This window comes from Centruroides vittatus, unplaced genomic scaffold (assembly GCF_030686945.1).
Source record: "Centruroides vittatus isolate TY-2023 unplaced genomic scaffold, ASM3068694v2 contig_400, whole genome shotgun sequence".
Lineage (NCBI taxonomy): Eukaryota > Metazoa > Arthropoda > Arachnida > Scorpiones > Buthidae > Centruroides > Centruroides vittatus.
In genome coordinates, this window is record NW_027122215.1 from 2,547,264 (window position 1) to 2,556,817 (window position 9,554).

Consider the following 9,554-nt stretch of genomic DNA (forward strand, 5'->3'; position numbering starts at 1 on the left):
GCTTTTAACACCAAATAGCATACAAAAACTATCAGAAGAAACACAGTCATACAAACAAATTGTCAAATGTCAAATTAATTTTCTCTGACTGCTTCAATTGCAAGGTAAAGTCAGAATGAAACTCTGATTGTCGCTTAACATATTCAAATACCGTATATTTCTGCAGATAAGATGAGGTATAAATTTTTGTCGAAGTTTTATAGTTTTAGCTTATATCTGTCCTATAAGACGACCCCCAAACTATCAATGGCATATGAATTTAGATCAACGATCATCATCTGGATAATAATACTGTATAGCGTATACGGTATGTCCTATTCTTAATTTTTCGAATGAACAAATTTTATTTTCTGCCTTGCTATTGTTGCAAATGTTTACACTGATTCGGGCATTCAGGTAATGACCTTGACTATTCACAAAAACATCATATGGGCTATTCTATTTTGTGGACATGCCCTACTCTCTCTACTAGTAAATAATTACGGTTTATCCCGTTTTTTATAATGGTTTTAATTTATATAAATTTCAATCTAATTTTTTTGTATCTGTCCTATAAGACAACCCCAGATTTTGGGGGCCTTTTTTTATGATTCAACTATCGTCTTATCTGTGGAAATATATGGTAAGTTATCAAAATTTAATTGTTTTTTATATTTACTTGAGTGTGTGTAGTAGCGTTAAACGCACATTCTAAGAGTTGTAATTTTGAAAAGGTAAATTTTCTAGGGAAAAAGTGTGAATATTTTTTATTAGAATTAAAATCAATTGAGATTCTAAAAAGAAAAAGTTATTGGAATATGTTATATCTAAAATAATTCATGTAAAAACAAACTTTGGTGTATTTAAAACTTGATAGCAGTTAAAACATATGTTTATATTTAATAATTTTCTTTTCAGAATTAAGTAAAAAAATCATTAATACTATAAATTAAAATATAAATTATAAAAATGCTTGTGAGCTTATAAAATTTTCAATAGCAATGAACATTAATTAAAATAGTAACTGACTAAAGTATTTCTAAGAAACAAGTTTCCAGTTTTAAAATGTTTAGTGTAATTATTTTAAAAATTTATTCTAGTTTTAAATCATAATCATTAAAATCATTCTGACAACCTTGAAGATAAATGATGAATTTTAAACGTGAAAGTTTGGTTTAAATATTTCCGTTTTAAAAAAATAAAAATATTTTTATAAGGAACTTGAAACAAGTTGATGTTGAGGAAATAGAAGTAACATTTTTTGAAATCAAAAATCATTCACATTTTAATTAAGAATTAATAGTATTTGCAGAGTTTGGAATTTATTCAGTTTGTTTCATGCACAAAGTGTTGTTTGTAATTTTATAATAGAAATTTTCTTATAATAAATAAATTCAACAAATAATCCATTAGAATTTTTTAAAATCTGTTTAGTTAAACAATAAGCATTATTTCTAATGTAATTAATCTTTTATATATATCTAGTTATATCGATGGGAAAGCAATCAATTTATTATCTGAAAAATATATAAAAACCAAAATCCTAAAGAAGGATAATTTAAGAAATAATCATCCAAGCCTCTCAACGGTTCTTTATATATTCATTTAATTACCTCTTCTGTTAATAGTAATCATTTTGAACTGTTCTAATTTACAGTTCCTCTTCTGGAATAGCACAGGAAAAAGGCACAATATAAATTTATAAATCACAAGAGAACAAATACACATTTTGATTTTTATATATTTTTTAAGTTTTAAATAACTTTTCTGCAATAATTTAATCATTTACTGTTATTATTTCTATCAATAAAAAAATGTCTTTGTAATGTTTGTTACACAAGATTTAATAATTCATTGGGCTGCAATTTGAAAAAATTGTAACCTATAAATTCCCACTGTCATCCTTCTGTCTGTCTTTCCTTAATCTCAAGAATGGAGTTAAGTAGGTGAAAGCTGAGACCTGAAATTGAAAGATTAGGGGCAGGAGGCTCTGATTAACTATATATGAATGTCTGGTGCAAACCAGAAGTCATGTGTTATTTCAATTCAAAACTTCCCCTGAAAGCAGTTAATAGATGATCAGCATGACTCTATTGTTAAAGGAAAAGTGTGATGTACAGGGGCAAGACACTACAGTACTAATTTTAGGTGGAGAGCATATATTTTGAATTAAAAATATGATTAAAAATTGCAGCCTGGTATTGTGACAATGTCACAATAAATACTTGCTCGTTATGTAATAAATCAATTTAAAAGACGTCACTGTTTGCTGAAGTAATTCAGATTGATATTAAGTAAAGTTTCAAAAAATAAAAGTACTTAGATTTGATTTTTCATTAACATTTAGATTTTTGTTTCACTATATTATCCATGAAATCTGTATTTTGAGTTTGAATTTTATGTTACTCTATTGCACAGAGTGTTTCAAAAGTGTGAGACAAAACTTTAGGAATAGATTCCTTATATAGAGAAAAAAACTTAAGTTATAACAATATGGGTTGGGAAATACTTTGTTTTTGAATTAATTAATGAAACATTTTCTTCTCATCTTAGATATTATAATCAAAATCTTCACCTCCTGCCTGACTACAGACCTTAGCTTGTCATCTCATTGAGACCTAAATATGCTCTCAAGTTCCTGGCATAGTACATATTTTCTGACAAGCTACCATAATTCTATTGGAGTTTTGACATCATCCTTTACAGTCAAATACAGACTTCAAATGTCCCCACAAAAAGAAATCCAGTTAATGGTTTAACATCATTCTGCCTAGATATGGATACACTTTAACCAAATATGTTTGCAGTAGCTTTGGATTTCTATTGCAGCAAATGAATGCATTTTTGAGTACACTAAAATCTTACTGGATATCCATTAAAACAAAGCATTTCCAGGCCCATGTTATAACATATTAGGAAGTTTTGTCTTGTATTTTTGAAACACCCAGTTAAATTTTATTGTAGTTATTTTTTTTTTTTTTTGTTAATATACAGTATATTAAACTGATTAAATATTTTATCTATTTTTAAACAAAATTAAAGAGAATCTCAGATAATTACCTTGAATTTTAAGACAAAGTTTCCCTAATATTATAGAAAGAATAGTGGTTAAAGTTACTTTGATTTTCTGATGTGGAAATTTTGTTAACCAGTTTCTAATGAATTACTTGAAATTAATTTTCTTAGAATAAAACTATTACTAAGACAAATGTAAAATCTTCTCATATTTATTAATTTATGTTAAATTCGTTCATTTCTATTTTTTTTCTGTTACTATTCTAAGATGAAGTAAAATAATGACCAAGCAGGACTTGATACAAAATAAAAATTATCAGTATACAAATTTTATAGTTTTTAACACTTGGTTGTTGTTAAAAACTATGTTGAAGTATGATTAATAATATTTCAGATAAATCTAAACCTATGATGATGATGATGATGATGATCAATTTTTTGATATCTTTCTTATAGATATAATTAGGTTTATGTTATATTTGTTAGTTAAAGCCAAACGAATGTCAGATTATATTGGGATATATTAATAATAGCATTAATGTAGCCTGACATAATCTGGCAATCATTTGGCTTACATGTAGATATTTCTATACTTTGGAATAAGATGATGTCATTAGTTAAATCCTATGAAATAATCCTTTAATGATATTTTCATCATTATTCCATTTTAATAAAACTTGGGCAACCCTTATTCAAAAATAATTTATTTACTTAGTTCTGTTAACAGCTATTATTATCTGCCTGTAATACTAGACTTATTATAACAGTAATGGAATTATTGCCTGTTTAGGAAATCATCATCTTTTATTGACTTGTTTTTATATGGGGAATGCATTTCAAACCATCTTGTCCCCTCATCAGTCCACTTTCTGACAATAGTGAGGTTGAGGCCAAAGTTTTCAATGCAAAAACGTGTACGTCGGACGTTCGGTGCCGCTTTCCTGTAAGCCTAGAAGTTTGGTAATGGCCTTTGGAATGTCAAGCATGATTCCAGTGACTTTCCAAACGCCATTGTCAAACTTCTAGGCTTACAGGAAGGCTGTGCTGACCATTCGACGTACACGTTTTCGCATTGAAAACTTTGGCCTCAACCTCGCTATTGTCAGAAAGTGGACTGATGAGGGGACAAGATGGTTTGAAATGCAGTCCCCATATAAAAACAAGTCAATAGAAGATGATGATTTCCTAAACAGGCAATAATTCCATTACTGTTATTACAGGTGGATGATAATAGCTCTTAACAAAACTAAGTAACAAATAGGCATGAAGCAAATACAAGAAATAATTTTTTACTACAGTGAAACCTGCTAATGTGATCACCTGTGTAAGATGACCACTTTGAGCTGGTCCCTTCTAGTGGTTGCATTAGCAAGTTTTACTGTTTTTCATCAAGTATTGGCTTTTTTTTTATAATAATAATGCTTTTAATTTTTACATTTTAAATCCTTAATTATAATATATTAATGTGCAATTTTCAAAAGACCTAAGCCAGAATATATATTTAATTGTGTTTTTAATTAATGAAATTTATTAATGTATATTTTTTAATGCAAAATATTCTTATTTATAGAAGCATTAATTAATTTAATTGGTAACATTTACTATCCAATGCATAATTTCCACAACTTAGAAAGTTAAATAAATTATTATTTTGAAATATCAGAAAATTGCCTTTATCATTATTTTCATTACTTATATTTCATGCGATGAGAATAATTTTTAGAAGTGTCACAAATTTAGAAATATAGAATTAAAAATATTCAATTTGTTGTTGTTTAACATAGTAATTTAATATATATATTTTTTCCTCTTTCTTTCTAAATAATCAATTGAAATTTATTCTTCACCACAGTTCAAATTTGCAATAAGTTACTTTACAAAAAAGGTTCAAGTCCTTGATCCTTTCATTTGTTTCTCTAGAATTGACTCTGTGATACAGAAAACTACTAGTAACTAATATGAAGAATAATTAAGAATTTTTTGTTAATTACTTATACACTAGTAAAACAAATGCTTATTTTTATAATTGAATTTTCCACTGAAGAATTAAAAATATTTAATCTTAAAATATATATTCTAATGGTTTTTAACGATATACAACTTTTTAAATTTTTAACTATTAAAAAAAAAGTTTTTCTATTGTAAAATATATACCTCATTTTAAAAATATATTCTGAAAATCATGTCCTGTAAGAATTTGTGTAAATTAACTCTGCATGATTCCAAGTGCTTATTAAAATAATTAGAGCTATAATGCTATTAAAATATTTTTTTATTATTGAATTCCATTTAAATTTACCAGAAGAATTTCAAAAATGAAAATATTTATCTTAATTTTGCTCTCTAAAAATTTATAATTGAATTTTCTACACATGAATTCTTTCTCCCTTAAGTACAGTAATTATGAAACATGCATTGCATTGAACTTTCTAATTTAAGTCATTAGAATAGAAACTTTCTAAGTTTTAGTAATTTCCAAACTAAAATGTAATAAGATTTAAAAGTATGAGACATAAGAAAAAAATTTGTTAATAAATAAAAATAAGCTTTAATTTATTTTAGAATTTGTGTTTTATGTTTTTATTATTATTATTTTAATAAATTTAAAAAGATTATATGAGGTTTTAAATATTATTTTATGTTTGTTTATTATTTGTTAATAAATTTAAAATGAACATTTTTGCATTTCTATTTAATATATATTAGTTTTGTATGAATAAAATAATAGTAAAATAGTAAAATTTAAAATAAGAAATGTAAAAGCATCTGAAATAACAAAATTTTTCTGATATTAAAGATTTTTTAAAATGTGTTCTACCCTGTGGGTACTAAGAGTATCTTTTTTCCAAACTCTGTGTGGAAAGCCAGACCCACAGTGCTAGAGGCGATGGACAGGGCCCAACATATCTTGAAACTGATTGAACATTAAAAATTTCCAGGGATTTGTTCTCGATCCCTAGAGCTGTAGGCTGACGCAGGGTTGTACCAAACAGTTTTGGTGCCCAGGGCAATCCTCATCCCTTCCCTTAGTTACACCTCTGGGCTAATGCCTTAACCTCCTTGAATATCTGACCTTCAATGTTTAAAGTTTATAAATTTGTATGTTCAGTTTTTAAATCACAGAATTTTCTTCAGAGTCGACATTACAGTAAAAATAATTTTCAGTTTAAAATCTATAGAATTCTAATTAAAATTTTAGATAACAAAATAAATAAAATCAAATATTTATTTTTAATTTATTTACATTTATGAAGATTTTTAAAAAATTACTAGAAATGTTGTATATGTAATTTAATTTCCTTAATATAAATCATTTCATTATTGAACAGTTGGAATGGCATTATCTTATATCTAAGAACAGAAATGGTTAAAATAAATACAACTAACTCACTCACTCACTCAAGAGTTAGTAAATTCCATCAAAAGTATAATTCAGAGAGCTATTGTCAGTTACTCTTATTTCATTATTGATTAAAACAAAGCAAAATAGAATGAATTAAATGGCTTTATATTGTTTAGTTTCTTTGTGATATTTGATTTAAATTATCTCTACTTATTAACAGTTTGTTCTGTATTGAAAGAATAATAATACCCGATAAATCTAATCTAGAAAAATTTACTAAATTTAATTAATATATCCTATTTCACTTCATTTGAAAAACAAATTTTCAATTATAAAAATTCATTTAAAAATATATAACTAAAAGGAATATTATCATCATGAAAATTAATACCAACAATCCTCATTTTCTGAATATTAGATTTAGGTTAATTTTAATTTTTGCAAAGGAAGCAGAAACAAGAAATACCAGGTCAAGTATAAAAATTGGGGAAAAATTTATTTTTATAAAATATAGAAAACGTTAGTCATTTTGAAGTATTTGAATAATTTTCAAATTAAATATAAAATTTATTATTGCTGATTAAGTTCTTTGAAAATTTTGTTTTAAATTTTGGATTTTATGGTGTTTTGAGAGAGATTTTATATAATCTCCAATTACTTGTTTACGCAGCTATTTATGAATTTTCGAACCACAGTTTATAAATAGATTCTAGCAGAAAACTGAAATTGATATCAAAAACATGAACAAAATATATTTAGACAATTAGGAATAGCTTTAAAATGTACCTAATGAATAAATAAAATGACATTTTATCAAGTCAATATTTATAACTATATTATTAATTAGTATACAAAATTTCTGCCTTTCTTAATTCTTCTAATTTTTCACTAAACAAAAAAAATTTTTTGTTCTGGCTATGACACACATTTATAACTGGATAACTTCATCTGATTTTTCATTATAAATATCATATATTGCAATTTTAATTTGTACTTTTTGACATAAATGCAGGGATTTTTCCCATTATAGAATTACATTGTTAGCCTAAGTAAATTATTAATTTTGCAATTAAGTGCAATGGTTTCTAGGTCAATTACATTGTTTGTTTATGAATTTAGTAATATAATTTTAAAGGCAAAAATAACAACAACTAAATTCTTTTGATACCTTTTACCATAATGATGGACTATAGTTATATAATTATAGTGTACAGTATGAAAAATTACTTTCTGATTTAGAAACGTGTATTTCTTTATCCACCATTGCTAGAATTTTTGATTAAAAAAAACATTATTTGACTAGTTCAGAATTTTTTCAATTTAAAATTAAATTGTTTTTTTTTTCTTTTATTTTTTTCTAAATTTTGATTTAATTGTCAGTTGCTGATGTAGAAAGAATAACCATTTTAAAGAAAATTAAAAAAATATATAAGACTAAAGTTTTAAATTGACAATTATATTAAAACTTTGATATAAGCATTTATTTATAATTATCATTTCAGTTAATTTACAATAATTTTATATATTCCATTCAAAGTTAAATATTTTTAAAATAATATAGTGAGAATACTGACATTAAAAGTAGTATTCAAGAACATTGTTTTGTTAACAGAGATGTTAAGAGCTTGTATGAGGCTGAGGTAGAATGGGCCCCTTTGCCCTTTTTTTTAGCAAATAAAATACTGTATGTGGAATGTTCCTTCATTAATAAAAAAGTTGTCTTTAAAGTTTTTATGTTTTTGTTAGTTAAAAATAACATTAATTTAAAGGGACAGGTAACACTACAGCCTCTAAGTTTTCTCTGCATCTAGTTCCTTCTCAATGGTCCTGTTTGTTAGATATATTATACTTAAAGTAATGAAAAAATATAATAATTTTTCAAGATAATCTTTAGAAGAACAGGGGAAAAAAATCAAATTTCACAAAGTAAAAAAATTAATTTTTTAATGAATCATAGGTTTTTAATTAAAAAGTCTGCAAATTTCTACAAATATAATGTATATTTAAATTATTGTAATTACACATCAACTAATTACAACATATTTTTGACTATTTTACGCATACGTTTAAGCATATGTAGATTGTTTTTATTCAAAATATGTCTGATTTCCTATTGTAACTGAATCATAAAACAGATCTAGTGACAAATTTGTATAATCAAATCTTCAATAATAAAAAGTTTTAATGATATTTATATTTAAATTGCTTGTAGCTCTGTAGTAAAGAATGGTAAGAGTTTTAAAATGTTAAAATAAGAATTGGATAGTTGTAAATAAGAGTAACGTGATTTTTTAAATGAATGTATAAATAGTGATGCTTTTATATACTACGTTGTTTTATTTGAGTTTATTATTTATATACATTCGTAATAAACAAACAGAGGTGTGTTATCATATGAGCAAAAAGGGCAATTGCCTGGGGCCCTCACCAACAGGAGGCCTCAAACCAATCTTTTATAAGAAAATATTTCCCCAAAAAAATTCCCCTGAAGAAAAAAGTCTGAAGCGAACACTAAATGAGGTCCTATTTCAAATTTGCCTGGGCTTATGAAGCTATAATATGCCACTGTAAATAAAGAAATTGCAAAATATATATAAGTATATCTACTTATATAAAATAGTTCTTATGTTTTTTGTCCTTTTTTTCTATACATTAGATTGTCTTGTCATTTAAGTTTTATTTTACAGTTGTATTTTTTTTTATGTCTTCTTTTTTTTTAACTTGGATAGCATAGCTTGTATAGCTTTGATTATCATAAGTTAAAATTTATTTGTTCAATTAAAATGTTTAATACACAAATCATTGTTATCTATTTAAATTAATAATTACTAAATTTATAATCATTCTGTTATTGTTCTGTTTATACATTTAACTACTCTAAAGAATTATCTTCATCAAATCAAGAGGGAGATTATTGTAAAAATAATGTCTTTGCTTTTTTATTTTATTAATGCTAAAAATAGCTGTCATTAAATAAATTGTCTGAAATAAAAAGATAATTATAAGTAATGTAATTTAATTTTGATATTAGAATTTTAATAATAATAAAATATTCCGATAAAAGTAATTTTAAGAATTAATTTTATTTTATAACTGTAAATAATGGATTAGTTTTTGCAATTATATTTCACATTTAAGGTTGAAAGAAAATCCTAGGCAAATATTAGTTATTGGTATGTGTAATTATTGTAGGAAAAAAAATACTCCATTGTTCTAT